At 40.9% G+C, this 17,093-nt stretch overlaps 1 pseudogene; it reads left to right on the forward strand.

Moving 5' to 3' along the window:
• The first annotated feature begins 10,205 nt into the window (after positions 1 to 10,205).
• On the forward strand, positions 10,206 to 11,405 carry LOC114818708 (hepatocyte growth factor receptor pseudogene; annotated as a pseudogene).
• The last annotated feature ends 5,688 nt before the right edge of the window (positions 11,406 to 17,093 follow it).

Consider the following 17,093-nt stretch of genomic DNA (forward strand, 5'->3'; position numbering starts at 1 on the left):
GGAGCAGAGATGTAAAAGAAAATGTTAAATGACAGTGACCTTTGCTCAGTGCCTGAAGTATTGAATTCAGTGCTATCAACTACTTAACAAAACCTCATACTCGAGAGCAGTTGTTGTAATATAAAATCCTAAATTAAAAACATACATTAACTGACATTTCCAATTTTACTCCTGCCACTTTATTTTCCTTTTGGATAAGCAGACCAAGCTTAAAATTATGAGTAAGATCCAGAGAGGCTACTTTGGCATCTAAAATGGGGTTTAGAGTGAGTTCAGGGCATAAGTCCAAGAAAGGGATCCAGAAAGTTAACGTTCACTGGCCACAAAGCTCTCAGGTGCTTAGATTAACCGGTGCCGGCACTTCATGCTGAATATGCCCTGGATCTCACCTGAGCTTCAGCTCTGCAGGAGAAGAAATCATGTGGAGCAGTAAGAGACCCTTTGTCCTGGCTGGGCTACAGCTCCCAGCTAAGCTCGTTTGGAGTCCCCGGACAGGATGGAGCCAGGCACCGCAGCCCGGTCCTGCTGCTAGTGGGCAGCCTCCAGTCCCACACTCAATCCCTGCTTTTCCTTCTGTCCTGTTTGGCTCTAAAGCGTGAGGACTTCTTTGCTTAGGATTCACATCCACACCTTCCACAGGAGGACAGGAGAAGGAGAGCAAGGAACGACTGTCGAGGTGGGATGCTGGATCCTGATGGTAGAAGGGCAGAAGAACACAGGCAGGAGCTGCTGGCACCCAGGGAAGAGCAAGTGGCAGAGAGGGGCAGAGCCAAGCCCTAGTCCCACATTTAGGTCTTTGACCAACCTATTTATGCAGGGATGAAGACCACGGTTTTAAATCAGCCCCTTGTGACAGGCATTGTCCTACAGCTCAGCCTTGCTGTGCTGTGCCTATTGTAAACACTGGCACTAAACCCTTCATATTTTGGAGGTGTTTTGTGAGAATGAGCTAATTTATCCTCATGTCACCCGTATGAGAAAGGTAAATACTCTCTGAAGTTTGGAAACAGCCTCTTTGCTTATCTCACAGACTCCTTGAATCTGGCTCCATATTTCTAAAGGAGATACTTCAGGAACTGAACAAGTCCAAAACCTGGTACTAGACTCTGTTTAAACAAGAACCCCTGAGAGCAGCAGTTGCACATTTAAGCTCCCCAGGTCTCCTCAAAATGAGAGGAGAGGAAAGGCTGAAAGTAAGTAAATGAAGCATCTGAAAAATCTGTTCAAGACCTCATTAGCATGAAAAACTCAGACCCCTCAGCCATCCCTGAACACTTTCTTCAAGCTATTGAGCTTTTCAGCATCTTCTGAAGGTCAGCACAATATTTCAGAATAAAAGCTGTGGCTGACAGACCGTCACTGAGGGAGATCTGCCAAAAGACAGGAGCTGAGGCTGCTCCAGATCAGCCACTCTACTGATTGCAGCTGTGACACTGTTGCCTCTGGTGAGAGCCAGGATGTCAGATAGGCTGGTCCCAGGCCATTTTGGGATTTATGAACACCAATACTGTAAAGTCCTTGGAAGCAGATCATGAATCACAGGTTCACAGCAAGGCAGCAGTCATGCCACTGAGCCATCATTAACTCAGTTTCTAAACTGAGTGAAAGTAGGGCATCAGTTAAAGTGCATTGCAATAACATAAACTTGCAGTGACAAAAGCGAGGTCAGCATTAAAAAGAAAAGGTCATAACCTCCTAACCAAACACAGATGGGAAATGAACACTGTTGTTGACACTGCTCCTGTTTGATTATCAAAAAGCTGCTATGAAGCTAAGTAGACCATCAGGTTATTAACTTTGGTACCAGATAAAGGATGTGTTCTGTTAAGCTAAGACATAAATATATACTTCATTACTTTCACTGGGTGGTTTACAAACACAGCCAATTCAGTTTTCTCTTGTAGCCATCCTGGGGGTTTGCACCATGATTTTACTTGGGGCAAAGACTACCAAGTTAGTTTTGCATAGAGGCAGTTTGGGTTTGGCAGGGTTGGACATAACATTACACAATCATGGTTATACTGCTTGTGGAGCCAGCTTGGGCATGGAAGGAGTACAGTCTACTTTCCAGGGCTAAATAAAATACATGTGAACAAATTGCAGTATCAGCCCAACAGGCTGTGCCAGGCCAGACCAGTTCAGCAGCCTCACAAAGCTCCTAGGTGCAAGAAGGCAATGGGCTTGGAGGCAACCTGAAGGCCTCTGTGCAGTGCCAGCACAGGTCCACAAGCAGAGTTTTTTCCCAGTTTCTCCTCGTGTGGATAAGGCAGCCTCCAGCAGCCTCATTCCAGCCCTTGGGTGATCTCCCCAAATCTGGGGGCCAGCTCACTCTTACAGATGTGCTGATCCTGCTGGGACCCTGCATGAAGTTTGACTGTGACATCTCAGCTTGATGAGCTATGTGTCAAGCAAGACGTCAGCAACCTATTGGAAATCCTTGACCCTAGGTTTTGTCACTAATTTGCCTTGTGGCTCTGGAAGACACATGGACTGAAAAGGGTGAAGTCATGACACCCAGTGGCATGCTTTATATGCGCCCGCAGAGCAGAAAAGCTGCTGCCTGACACTGTCCTGGCAGCTCTTTCAGAGGAAAGAACAGAGCCAACACAATTTCTTTTGCTTAGTATCCTAGGTATTTGTACCACACCTTGCAGGAATTCAGGAACTTGTTGGGTTTTAGTTCACAGGATCACAGAATCGTTTCGGTTGGAAAAGACCTTTAAGATCATCGAGTCCAACCATAAACCTAACACGTTGTTGTTGTCATTATTATACTTCTTATATTTACTATGGCATCAAAAGGAAATTTGATAATTTGGTGTGCATGTAGATCCTTTGGTACACTACCCATATAATATACTTTATCATCACTATCTACTGATGTACAGAACTTTTTTTTTTATTTTAAAGAAATTAATGTTTGGCTATGAAGAATTATTGTCTCAGGGACTCCTAAGAACCATTAGCACCAAATGACAATTAAACTGCAGGAAATGTCCTGCATCAAGATCATTCATAATTGCTGTTAGAACATTTAGATCAAATCTGTATGCTGTCTTGGTTACTCACGGCTATCTGCCTTTTAATCTTTTTTCATTTTATGACCCATGCCATTCCTTTAATTATCACAGTATGGAAGGCTGTTAGCTTTACAAGACAGGAAAGGCTTCCAAAATCTGCTCTGCATTTCAATACAAAAGTTCAGGTAGACAGAAGTTATAACCATAAAGCATGAAGTAGAAAAATCTAAGTATGTGCTGAGAGTAGTTAAGGGAATCGAGCTAAAACTGTGCTCACAGCCAGGTTTGCCAACTTGGCTCTTTACGAAAGGAGGAACTACATTCCAAGGAAATTACACTGTCCCTGTTCTGTACAACCACAAAATGCCCAGACTCATGCAAAAAGTTGATCAACAGGATCAACTCAAAAACACAAGAAAACTGCTTTCTCCTACTGTAAGGTTGTTTCATAACACCAAAAAGGACTTGCATCTTTACCTGAGTTTGTATGACTTCCTTGGTGAACCAGGGCACGTGTCTGTATTTGCCTCAACTGGCTAGAGTCAGTAAAGGTCTTTGCTTTGCATATGCAGTGAAAATACATTAAAAAGATGAATTAGTCTGTCCAAACATGTGAAAAATTGGGAGTGAAACCCAAATATCTCCATATTCACTCAACTGAAACAAAAGACCAACCTTACCTTGTATTATTGGTTGTGACAGGTACAATAACAAGCATAATATGTTGTTCTGCCGCCCACACAGCTCCTTTTCTATTTGGACTCAACATTTGGACTGAATAAGATGTTCACATGTCAGTTGTCAGGCTGAATTATTTGCTGCAGAAACCAAGTTTAAGTCTGTGCTAGAACTGGATTTATTTTACTGACAATGCAATGGTAAAGAGCCACAGATAGTTTCGTAATGAAGCTCCATGATTGCTCACTTGCATTTCAAGCGAATGGAATGGATCAATAGTGTTGTGTTGTTCAAAGTTTACTTTCTATTTTCCTGCTATAGCCAAACAATATAATCATTAAAAAAAAAAATCCTCCCATCCTTATGCATCCAGATGTGGAAAGCTTTCCTACTGTATTTAAAGATCCACATCTATCTGGAAATACAAGCATGAACAAACAACGAAGGACCTAACTTGTTGGGGATATTTCCTCCCTGTTTTTCAATTATTCTTTGTATATTTTGAACTTGTTTTCAAATTCCTGCTCTTTGTGGAATTGATTCCTCAGCCCTTAGAATGAATACCACTTCCTCACATGAGAAATTTCCCTGAATCCCAACAAATGCTGTATATTGCCTTTTAAATTAGTTTTTTTGAGCAATGTATAGCTCTTAATGTGCTCCACTCATTCATAATATATCAGTGAGGGTTTTCTGAGGTTCATTGTGAAAGAACCTGTAGTGCCTTTGTAGCCCATCCCAACAAAAAATTATGAAATAAATGCAGTTGTGCTACAGACCCAAGACGTGGGTTGGCTTTAGAATGTTAAGATCTGAAGCAAGTTTCGAAGAAAACACTCCATGCTTTATTACACTGCAGGACACCTACAAAAATAATGCTAAATATGTATAAGAATAACATTTTCTCCACTGCAAAGGATAGATTAGCGTTCTTATGTTTTAATGCCTGTTAGAAATAAACCTGGCAGACAACGAAAATGTTTCTGTTGCTAGCTACTCTGAATTACAGTGGTATATTGGATCCAGTAATGGACCATGTATATTAATGAGTATATTTTATGCGGGGAGAATTTAGATTCTTTTTTTTGTATTTGAATATTGTAAGAAAAGGCTTGCAGATCAGTTGAACATGCTAATGAAAGCAATTTCTTCTGACACACACGACTGCACTGGATATGTAGAGAATTTAGTTAATGGTAGATCCTCCAGCAGTTGCCTAGGCTGAGCCCTGCCCACCAGTTCTTCACTATCAGCTATCTGCATGTGCACACACCCTCTTGGAGTACTATAGAAACCTCCCTACTCTGTAATGAATGAATTTATGACCTAAATCACCACTACTAAGTCCTGTGACGCTATGCACTGTGAAAATGTATCATGTTAGTGTGCATATCACGCTGCAGGAAAGATATATTCCCACCCCAGTCAGGATGAGTAACCTAACCCAGAGTTAAAATAGTGCTGAAGACAAGGGAACATAGATTTTAACTCAGATTAGCCATTTGAATTCAACTCAGGGATCATTTGTATGTTTGTTGCTGACTTATTGTCTCAAATTTCCTTGTTCGCTCTGTTATTTTAACCCAAGGTGGCTAATTCAGGTTAGCAGTTCTGATTTAAGAACATTTTTAATCTGTGGACATAGAAAATAGGTTAACCTCAATAAGTGTTTTACATGTAACAAATCTTGTCTACAGATGCAATCTGTTAATTGAAGTGTCTGATGAAGACCATCCTCTGTGACCTTAGTCTGTTGACACTGATGCCAATGCTGTCACAGATTTGCAACAACAGATTAAAGCTGGGTGGATGGAGCTGTTATTATCTCCCCTTCTCAGTTTCCCTGTCCTGTTAAAGGATGCTGCTGTCTCCATAGCAGGGCATCTGATCCACAGGGAATCAGGTCCTGAACTGGCACAGATTTTGGTCCAGGGTAGTAAAGCAATCTGAACTCAGGAGCAGTGATCACCAGGGTTACCCTATATATATTTGCCACCACAAGTCTGTCAGAGTCCATAGTAGCAAGATATACTATCCCACTGGAGAAAATATAAAACTATACCATCAAGTATCTCCTTAAAGAAAGGAAAAAGCTACTATTTGCTGACAATAGAGTTTGTGAAATATGAATTAACATGGCTCTGCTGTTGCCTAGCCTGAAATTACCTGAGGACTAAATGTGTTCTTGTACAAACACGCTGTTTGTGGGGTACACAGGACTCTGTCATTTCCTTTTCTGTAATAAAGCAAGGAAAAATGAGATGCACCAACCAACTTACAAAACACTTGCTTATGTGTCATTGTGTTGTCCTAACTTGTGCAGATCCACAGAGTGCTTTGTTATCAGAGTTAAATGGGACCCAAGTTGTTGAAATGAGGGCTAGGAAAACAAGCATGATTCTGTTTTCTGGCTTCCTTACATATGACAGCTTGAACATTATTCCACAATAAGACCAGGCCTGACTTGTCAGTCTGGTGGCAAACAGTGTGAAGAAGAGGCATGGCATTCAATGTTTACAAATTATCACCCAGGCCATAATAAGGGAGAATGAAACTTGTAGGAAAAAGATTGCTATTGGGAAGCCGTTAATGGTACACAAATGCTCAAGAACCAAGCCTGATGGGAATCATCAGCCATAGCACTTGAGGTTGCCAGGCACACTAATATGACACATCATTACTAGCCACTTGCAACGGTTGATGAAAATCCATTTTCTCATCAGTTATACGAGCTAGTGTGTGCTGAGGGATGGAAAAATGAGCACATCATGACACAGACTTTGAAAATATCTCTGACAAAAGCAATAATCCATCCACAGCTATTGCTTGCTGATAGTTATCACAGGCCAAAGCTTACAAGTCTTCTGTAGACACATGAAAGACACCCTGACACACAAGTCACAGGAAGGTCACAAAAGAATGAACAGCATCCATCATTCAAACCAAGCAGAGAAACAAAGGGATTACTTGTTTTCCTTTTGCAACTGATAGGCAGCAACTAGTTCTTTGACCTGTATTCTAAAAGTGTATCTATAACCTAAGTATTTTGGTTCTAATTCAGCAAAACTCTTCCAATACTTAAGTTCAACTGAAATTACATTTGAGTATGTGCTAAGGAAAACTGGGACTATGGAACCTTTGAAGAGAGGTGAGACTGAATTTTTAATTCTTCAAAGTTTTCCTGCTTCTTCAGGATGTATTCAAGTGAAGTGTATTTGCAGTGACCTGGTCTAGAGGTTACAGTAAAGCAACCCTGTGCTGCAGACTGCAGCAGTAGAACAGAGGAAGACCCTGGGTCAAATACAGATAAAAAGAGGCATGAAACATCACGGGAGTCTCACTGAGGAACAATGGAGTCGATGTGAGGGCTGTGAAAAAACAAATGCCTTAAAAAAAGGAGTTGCACACTGTATTCTTTGCATAACTTCTATGTCCTCCCTATATGTCTTACAGTAGAGCATGTGTCTTTTGATTTCAGGCACCTTGAGGAAAGGTACATAGCATGCTGGAGACATGCATTGTGGAGAAGCATCTTCCCTAGAGTTGCCCATAAATCTGAGCCTGACCTTCCCATAGGTGGGAATCAGCAGATTTCTGCCTGGGAGGATGCTTGAAACACCCAAAAAGCATAGAAAGGAAGACACAATGATGGAGCTCAGATATGAGATCAAAGATGACTTGGTTTTCACTTATTGCTCATATTTTCCTTTCTGTAGTGGTGAAATATATTACCTATTATTCTTGGCATCCTTTGCATTACAGTGAATCCCGCCCTTGCTCTTGTTGTTAAGCTCTTTGCTTTGGATCTTATTTGCTAAAGGAGTCTAAGGAGGAATTTTCTGTCTCCAGAGCACAGATTCAAACCAGCGCTGTTGCACCAACTGTGTGTAGGCAGAGTAGCCTACCTGAGGGTACTGGCCTCACATCCCAAGATGTGGTTTGAGGGAAAGAATAAGTCAGACAGTATTTATGGCTCTAAATCCCTCTGCAGTGCACACCAGTATTTACTGTTGAACAGCTAGGGATCCCCTTTTTCAGAAACTGGAAGAACAGGGAGGATTGTAAAATGAAGACTGAGGGGCATACTAGGTGGGAAATCTATTTGGGAACATATTAAAACAAGAACATAGCACAGAATACAATGCAATGAAGTAGGCACCTGCCAAGTAACCCTGCATCTTTTTTCCTATATTGGTGGTGGATCAGCCTCATCCTCACCTATTGTCCCAGCGATTGTTTTCTCTCTCTGCTGCAGTGCCACCTCTGTTATGTGGGTTTAAACTCGTTGCAGTAAACAATATACCTGTCTCCATGTTGTGTCAGAATTAGAGCACTTTTGGAATTTTCTGCTTAATCTAGTATTTGTCAGAACATGTTGACTTGTCAGAAGTGAATCTGCAGGAATGTATGAGTTTTAGCAGTTTCTTGGGTGGAAGTGCTGGCTGAAAGGGGTAATCAGTCAGAGCAGGCTCCCACTCCTCCCACTGCCTGGACCTTCACTCAGTGCTGGAGAGGCAGGGATGTGAACACAGTTGTTCTTGGATTGGGTATGACTTCTGGGTGTTTCACACAACCTTCAAAAGCTCTTGGTTTCATCCCAGCACATAGCAGGAAAATTTCTGTACTAGCAAGAAGTTTCAGAGCATGAGAAGACTGTTTCCTGCCATATACAATATAGAAGTCAGTGCTCTCTGTCCTAGCGATATTTTCTAATTATAGCAATATCCCTGCTCTTTTTTCTTTTCTTTTTCTTTTAAACTTAAATCCGTGTTTGGTTTGTTTCCAGGATTCTGTTATCACTAATTAATATCAGAAAATGTTGTTGATTTGAAGGAAGATCTTCATTTCTCAATACCAGAAGTGTGACTTGTTCTTACCCACTAATACTTGCAAATAGCCTGTGTTTCTGATTTTTATCCCCAGCCTTCAATCATAATTCTTATCAGATAACAGGGAGGAAGAACAATTCTTTGTTTCCAAAACCCATTATTTTGGGTAATTAATGAGGTAAACCACAGAAAGAGTTCAGTGGACGCTGAAATAAAATGTCACAAGGAATGCAGAAGATTATTGATGGACTGTTTTAACCAGCCTAGTGAAAACACTGTGTTTATACACAGACTGAAACAGCTGTGGTCTATAGTTGTCTTTTCATTTTGCTTAAGGTCTTACTGAAATAAAAAGTCAGTACAAATTCCTATTACTAGTTTGTAATTTTCAGGGTTATCTATTTTAAATCTTTTCAGTGATCTTAACTGACATTAGCAACAAATGCTTAACTATAGCCAAACTATAAGTATTTTCTCAAAGTATGTTATCATATTGCTGTTAGAATGCATAATTATTTCTTCCATGAAGAAGCTAAATTTGGCTTAACAACTGTGTCATGACATTAACAGAAAATGTCTGGTGTGACAGGGCATAGCGTGGACACTGCACTGAAACGCTCATAACCACAGTTCATTTAATTGATCTTCTGAGGGGGTGAAATATCACACTAGTCATCTGCCTTCGGTTTTTCAAGCCACATCAAACAATTGTGTGGAGAAGTAAAAAAAAAAAGAAAAGTGCTAGGTTTTTTGATTTCATCAGTTAATGGCTGTAGGTCACTTGATACCCCTTTGTTTACAATACAGTGATACGCCTGTATCTTGTAAAGGTTCACCAGAGTGACTTACTGCTGTGGTACAGGGCCTAAAATAAAACTTGCACATGCCAGGCACCACATGATGCATAAAATATTCTAACATTATATTACAAAACCTTGTCAACACTAGGGAAAATGACTATTCCAAGAAGTAGAGCTGGCTGAAAGAAACATTCTTTTTTCCAAACTGGGCCCTTGTGAAAGACAGTGATTTGGGGAACTGGAGTGAGAGAGGGGGATTTCTTCCTTTGGTCTGGTGAAGAAAATTATCTTCCTTGGTTAATCAAAAATGTCAACAGAATAAAAGAGAACTCCCCTTCCAGCTCAAATCTTCACCTTATTCCATGTCCTTCCTATTTCTTATTTTTGAGCAGCTATGCTAAGAACCAGCTCAGCCCCCTGAGGAACTTGCCAAATATCTTATATCCGTATGCTGAAGTGCTACAACTGCTTTGTGTGCAATCGTGTCCTGAGGACGTTAGCTTTCAGCTACCTGTGCTCCGTCTTGTTCTAAATCGTGTGAGTCAGCTGGTTTAATACCGATGTGGAAGTAGTCATCTCTCTTCTGCTGCTGTGCAACGCACTGAGGAGTCTTGCAAAATCCATCGTAAGAAAATCCTTCTGTGAATTGTTCTGAAAGCAGTGAAATGGGTAACCACCAAGAACAGTAATCATAGCAGTTTCTAGCACAAGACTCTTAATGACACTAAGCAAGATTACGGCACTTCTAAACTGAAATAGTTCAGCTGATACATGCAGCCTAGAAACAGATTTCTGTTGGCTGATAAACTGATGTTTTAGTATATGAAATGTAACCACTATTTCCTTTAAATATATTTTGACAGATTAAATCTCTAACAATGAAGCCTTTTACTGCATGTCCTTCTGGGTTTATCGTATTCCTGTTTGCCTTGCTGCAGAGGAGCCATGAACAATGCAAAGAAGCAGCTAAAAAATCAGAGATGAATTTGAGTGTAAAATATGATCTTCCTAACTTCATTGCAGAAACGCCGATTCAGAATGTAGTTTTATACAAGCATCATGTTTATATTGGAGCAGTCAACAAGATTTATGTATTAAATGAAACTCTACAGAACATTTCTGTGTACAAGACTGGGCCCATTTTGGAGAACCCTGACTGTGCACCATGTGAAGACTGCAAAGATAAAGCCAATTTATCTAACAGCATATGGAAGGATAATGTTAACATGGCACTGCTCTTAGAAACTTACTATGATGATCAGCTCATCAGCTGTGGTAGTGTGTCCGGAGGCATCTGCCACCGTCACATCATTCACCCTGACAACCCTGCTGACATTGAAAGCGAGGTGCACTGCATGTATTCACCCCAGATGGATGGAGAAGCAGATAGTTGTCCTGACTGTGTTGTAAGCACTTTAGGAACCAAAGTTTTGGTGACTGAAAAGGACAGATTTGTCAACTTCTTTGTTGGAAATACTGTGACATCTACATTCCGACCTCCTCACATGCTGCATTCAATATCGGTTAGAAGGTTAAAAGAAACACAGGATGGTTTTGAATTTCTCACAGATCAGTCTTACATAGATATCCTCCCTCAGTTCCGTGACTCGTATCCTGTTAAATATGTCCATGCCTTTGAAAATGATCACTTTGTCTATTTTCTGACTGTCCAGAGAGAATCTCTAGACTCCCAGGCTTTTCACACTAGAATTATCCGCTTCTGCACTTTAGACTCAGAGATGCGTTCTTACATGGAAATGCCTCTTGAGTGTATTTTTACTGAAAAGAGGAGGAAGAGGTCCATCCGAAAGGAGGTATTCAACATTTTGCAAGCTGCCTACGTAAGCAAGCCAGGTGCAGCTCTAGCCCACGAAATGGGCCTTGGGTTGAACGATGATATTCTCTACGGTGTTTTTGCACAAAGCAAACCAGATTCTTCCGAACCAACCAACAGATCTGCTGTCTGCGCTGTCTCCTTGCGAACTATCAATGAGTTCTTCAACAAGATTGTCGACAAGCAGAACATGAAATGTCTCCAGCACTTTTATGGGAAAGAGAGCAAATACTGCTTGAATAGGGTAAGTGACAATTAATTTGTTACATTTTGGAACTCTCATTCTCTCTTTGCCTAGCCCATTGACAGGTAGCCATCGCCTCAATTTCAGATACAAATTGTAAGTCCCTGATCATTTCAGATTATTTAGAATTGCTAATGATTCACCTCTGCAAGGATAAGTTTCTGTAAATTGATATGAAAATCACTGAAGTCTTATGGTGCTAAGAAAGTATTAGTGGAACTTGGTAAAAAAAATCCTTTTTTTTTTTTTGTTATTTGTAAGTAATTATTGTTCTGTGTTCTCGAGAGACTCTGATGAAGATGAATGGAACGTTTAGGCAATTATTTCTTTCAATATCTCAAAAAAGTATTCATTAACATTTATATCCATGTGCACTGAGGAGTCCCTGAAACTATCACTCATAATTTAAACTGTGTTAATGCTGAATCACTGCCCTCTTTAGAAAAAAATGAAAGAGCTGGTTTGGAACATGCCACGAAGAGCCAGATTGTGATACAATTACTCATGCTCAATACATAAATGGTCCTACTGAAATCAGTTTTCTTAATGAAAGAAGTGTCTATGAAAAGTGTATGTGAGTGGATGATACTGGTAGTCTCAGATGGGAGGGTCGCCTCTCTGTACACCATGTCTTCAGGTGGTTACTGCTCTCCAAACATCCGAAATATTGTGAGTGAAGGAAGCACAGAATTTATTTCTTCCCTTCGGGCCAGTGTCTGTGCCAGTGCCAGCTCTTGTAAAGGAAATACAGAATCTAGGAATCAGGTACTTGTAAAAGTAAAATGTTAGAGCTTTGAATGGTACCTGCTTATGGGGAACTTTCTTTTCTCAAATAGAAGAGAACTGGAGCTCAGAGGTGGCATGCTGTCCTTGGCCAGAGGGCAGGGCTAGAGCCATTTGATGGGGCTGTGCTCGGCCTCACAAGCTGGAATGAGGCCTGTGTCAGGAGAAAGCAACAGTTCAATCTGCCTTTGGGGCTGGATGGGATTTATCGTGCCCCATTGTTGGGATGGCTCCTGGTGAGAGTGGGAACCACAGGCGTTCATCACCCCTGTACTACCATAGTCCTCCTCAGCCCAGCTGCCCAGCACAGGCATCAGGATATGGTGGCACCTGCCCTGGTTGGAGGTGGGAGCCTCTTGCATAAAAGAGAAGAGCTGCTCACTGCTGCCAGGGGTGAGGTGGGGGGTCTGGGGAGAAGCATCTATTACAGAGCTGCTGTGGCTTCTCCCCAGTAGCAGGAGTGTGCTCAGAGGGGGGGATCCAACCCAGTCCGAGCATCATCACCACAGCCTCAGTATAATCCCCTTTTTTAGTGCGGTAGGCAATTTTCAGGAACTAAGAGGAAGTTAGGAAACACTCAGCACAGTAACTTATCTTTCTTCGCTGTCTTATTACTGTCCTAATTTTTCATTTCAGGTCTTAATATCCTTCTTCTTTTTTTTTTTCATTTTTATTTCATTTTTAACGATGAACATTGTTCTTCTCTGAAAGTACTTTTTTTCCTTATTCCTGGGGCATTTTATTTGTGAGCGACTGTCTTTAAAGCTTGTGACCTTTAACTTATCTCATTCTGTTCTTGCCTATACACCTGTTTCATAAGGTGATCTTTTCATAGCAAAGTATACCATTAAAATATTGACAGAATAATTTGACACTTTTCACATGCTGGGAAGTACTTTGCTGTTTCAAAAGCTTTTCCAGAGTCTGCTGCTGCTTTGCATATCAGAACTGAATGTCTTATACTACAGACGGTTTATTATAGTTGCCCATTTACAAGAAATATCATCAGAACTCTGATTTCTGTTACATTAAACTGATAAAGGGAAAAATGTTTCTGTGATTTCTTGTGGTTTCCTTTAAGTGGCATAAAGGCAGTCAGAAATTTCTGTCCTGATTGTTTGCTTAACACTGAAATATCAAGACTGTCAAGCTTTACCATACTGTTTCCTTTGCTTTATTCCAGAGGACCCATTAAGGCTCCAATAAAAAGTGTCCCATGATTTTTTTTCAGGTTTCAATTGGCCAAAAAGATTGGCAAGAATTTGCCAGGCATCCTTTATACACTTGTTTTTCTCAGGTGTGTAAAACAGACCTGCAAGATTGGAAGGTGAAGGAAGGGAAGGAGCAGGCAGAAGAAGGAAAGCCCATTATATCTTATGCTTCTGCTTGTGTCAGGAATGTCAACTCTGATCTTCCTTGATTTTACTAGAGAGAAAATAATTTAAAAAAAAAGAATCCCAAATCCATCTTAGGCCATTTTTTGTACATTATCAAAACATACATGAGGGCATAACCCATTTTTTCCCCTTTGTAAGTCACCTTCAACTTAAAAGAAAGCTTTTATAAACTGTGAGAGTTTGTCAGAGTTTATTTTGGCAAAATTCAAAACTTGCTTTTTGTAATGTAGCCAAGATGATCTTTCTCTTTGATGTTGAATGAATGAAACCACAGACCACTGATGCAAGTGAAAGACACTGACCACTGTGAGATTAAGTCATAGGGCAGTGAAAATAGTACAGCAGTGAATATGGTATACCACTAACTTCAACATTAAAAAGAAAAACGAGCCTTTAGCAATGCTTGCAAGGGAGTGCTATCTGATAATTTACAGTTAGAGTCTGATTGATGAAGGCCATTTCATGTTATCAAAAAAAGTCCCACAAGACAATTGTACATCATTTTGCTGGACTTTGGATAGTCCATCTTTTTAAGTGGCTGTCCCTTAGGACTGTTTAGTCTGAGGCTGCTAAAGGTAGAATTAGACCAAAATAAACCAGAATAAAACACCCAAAGCACTTTCTCAACCCATTCTTCTCAGATTTTAAGCATTTTTTAAAAAGATACTTTAACTCATCTTGATGTGGTTGACAAAATTTGTTAGTTTTTAGCCTTACTTCCTAAATGAATGAGGTTTATGTGGTCATGCTATTTTATGCCAGTCTTTCGTTGGTTGTTCTGACAACCTCAGCAATAAGAAATCTTGAAGATGTGAATGAAGGTGTGAATCCAGAGACAGATCCAATTATTCTGAGGCTCTGGAAACTGATAAAATGTAAGGAACCCCTTTATAAACATCAAAAAGACTCACAGGCACCAAAGCAGGTATTGGTCACCCATGGGAAAAGTCTCTCTCAGAGCTTAGTTGGACAGCAGAGTCAACCAACCACAAGATAGAAATCCAGACACAACTTCACTTATTCCTGTGGTCATGGAAAACTTTATAAAATCCAAATAAAAGATTTCCAGTTGTGTTTAAGTGAAATTCGTAATAAGCCAAAGCCTGGACTCTCTGAAGTCAGGGTTAGGAAAAGTGACTCCTGATTGGTATCAGATGTGCTTCAGCGGATCTGTGACCAGTTAGCACTTCCTAATAATTTCCTTCAGTGAAGAGCTGGCTGTCACTTCAATGACAGCAAGGAGGAAACAGAACTGACTTTGAATTAAGTGAAAAATTTGAAGTCATAGTAAAGGGGTTTTAGTGCCCAAGTCAGGGCAAGCTGCTGTGGAGGGCTTTGAATCACTGTTCAGGAATCTCCTCAACCACAATGAAGAGAAAACTGGATGTAGGGTTTTAGCAGAGTATATTTCGTCACGGTTAGTCACTGCCAGCCCTGGTGTGGTACTTCTCAAAGCAGAGAAGTACTTAGATGAGGAGACAAATGCTGCTTAATTCATTTGCAGACAAGGTCCAGTAGTGTGCACCTCTATCATGGACTAAATGTGGTTCTCCAGGTGAGGAAGATGGGTTGAGTTTAGCCTTGACAATCTCAACTATGCATTTCAATTGTCATTAATAAGATCATGGACTTTGTTTAGTCTTTTTGCATCTCATATGTTCTAAACAATTGTGAGCTCAATTCTTCTCTGATACTCAGTTTCAATTACTATTGACTTCCATGGAAAAACACCTCTAAAAATGAAATAGAAATTCAGATCTGTGAAGTTCCCATGGTTTTGTTTCTTCTGAGGTGAAACATACAGTATTCCGTTCACCTTACAGGCTTTTGCCACCATGTTCCTGACAAGTGTCCTAAAGCAAGGCAAATTGGTCGCCACTCCATCAAATGAAAGGCACAAACAGTTGGAGAATGTGAAATGAAAACAGAAATCACCAAAACAAAAGATAAAGTGACAGTAAAATAAACACATGGTGATGCTTCTTTATTACCATTACACACATGATAGATGAGTAAAATTGGGTAACGCTCATATTGTAATGGAAGAAAATAATTGCTGCCTTCTATCAGGAAACCACAAAGGCACTTATTGATCTGTCATCCTAAGGGTATGTCTAGGAATATTTAATAAAATAAACAGAGGCAAATAATTCTTTTGAGGGCCTGTAACCATAATATCCCACACCATTTGGCTTAAAATTTTTTGGCAGATTTAAAAATAACACTACATCTCTCCAATTAGGAAGGGTTGTTGTTCCTTATTTAGATAACCTCACAGCATGGAGGAAACTTTTTTTATATTGCAAGTAGAATGTGCCTGAATACTTTCCCTAAAAGTCAGGCACCAGAATCCGTTAGACTGGTTCGGTCATTTATGCCTCTGGAAATGCTATATCAAATAGCAAACAGCACTCTGCCTGGCACAAAGCCTGCTCCCATCCGTACATATCTTGTGCAAGCTTCTCTATGGGTTCTGATGTCTCAGAAGAATAAACAAAGAGGGACTGGGTGGTGGCCAATGTGCACTGATACCCTTTAAAACAGGCTCAAACCATGGTAGTAAGGTGACAGGCTGCATCCATGTTCCTGTTCTGCACTCACTCCCTGGCTGCTGAAAGCTCAGGTGGTACCCCAAGGGTCCCCATTGTGCCCTGTATGATACAGTGTAAGGCAGGGTGTGCTCATCACCTGGCTCCCCTCCATTGTTAGGTACATGGCCATCTACCCACCTGGCCATGCAAGACCTGACTGGTGCAAATAACATGGCCAAAGGGATCACAGGGAGTCTGAACCTCCAGTTAAGCTGCATATGAAGGAGGCATGGGTATGGGTACAGGTACGGGTACAGGTATGGGTAAGAGTGTGTAGGGGGTATGGTATGAGCATAGGTATAGGTACGGTGATCTCAGGTTATTTCCTAGATTCAACAGAGGTGTAACTACAGAATCATAGAATCATAGAATGTATTGGGTTGGAAGAGACCTTCAAAGGTCAGGTCATCTAATCCAGCCCCCCTGCAGTAAGCAGGGACATCTTTACTAGAGCAGATTGATCAGAGCCCCATCAAGCCTGATCTTCAATAACTTCAGGGATGGGGCCTCCACTACCTCTCTGGGCAACCTGTTCCAATTATCTACCACCTTCATATTGAAGAACTTTTTCCTAATATCCAACATAAACCTACCCTTTTCTACTTTAAAACCATTACCCTTCATCCTATTGCCACATGCCCTTGTGAACAGTTCTTCCCCAGCTTTCATATAGGTACCTTTCAGGTACTGGGAGGCTGCTATAACATTCCCCCGGAGCCTTCTCTTCTCTGGGCTGAACAACCCCAATTCTCTCAGCCTGTCTTCACAGGAGAGGTGCTCCAGCCTGTTGATCATTTTTGTGGCCCTCCTCTGGACACGGTCCAACAGGTACACGTCCTTCTTGTGTTGAGGGCTCCAAAGCTGGATGCAGTATGCCAGGTGAGGACTCACCAGGGCGGAGTAGAGGGGCAGAATCA

The sequence above is a fragment of the Antrostomus carolinensis genome, unplaced genomic scaffold (assembly GCF_000700745.2).
Source record: "Antrostomus carolinensis isolate BGI_N321 unplaced genomic scaffold, ASM70074v2 scaffold48446, whole genome shotgun sequence".
NCBI classification, from domain to species: domain Eukaryota; kingdom Metazoa; phylum Chordata; class Aves; order Caprimulgiformes; family Caprimulgidae; genus Antrostomus; species Antrostomus carolinensis.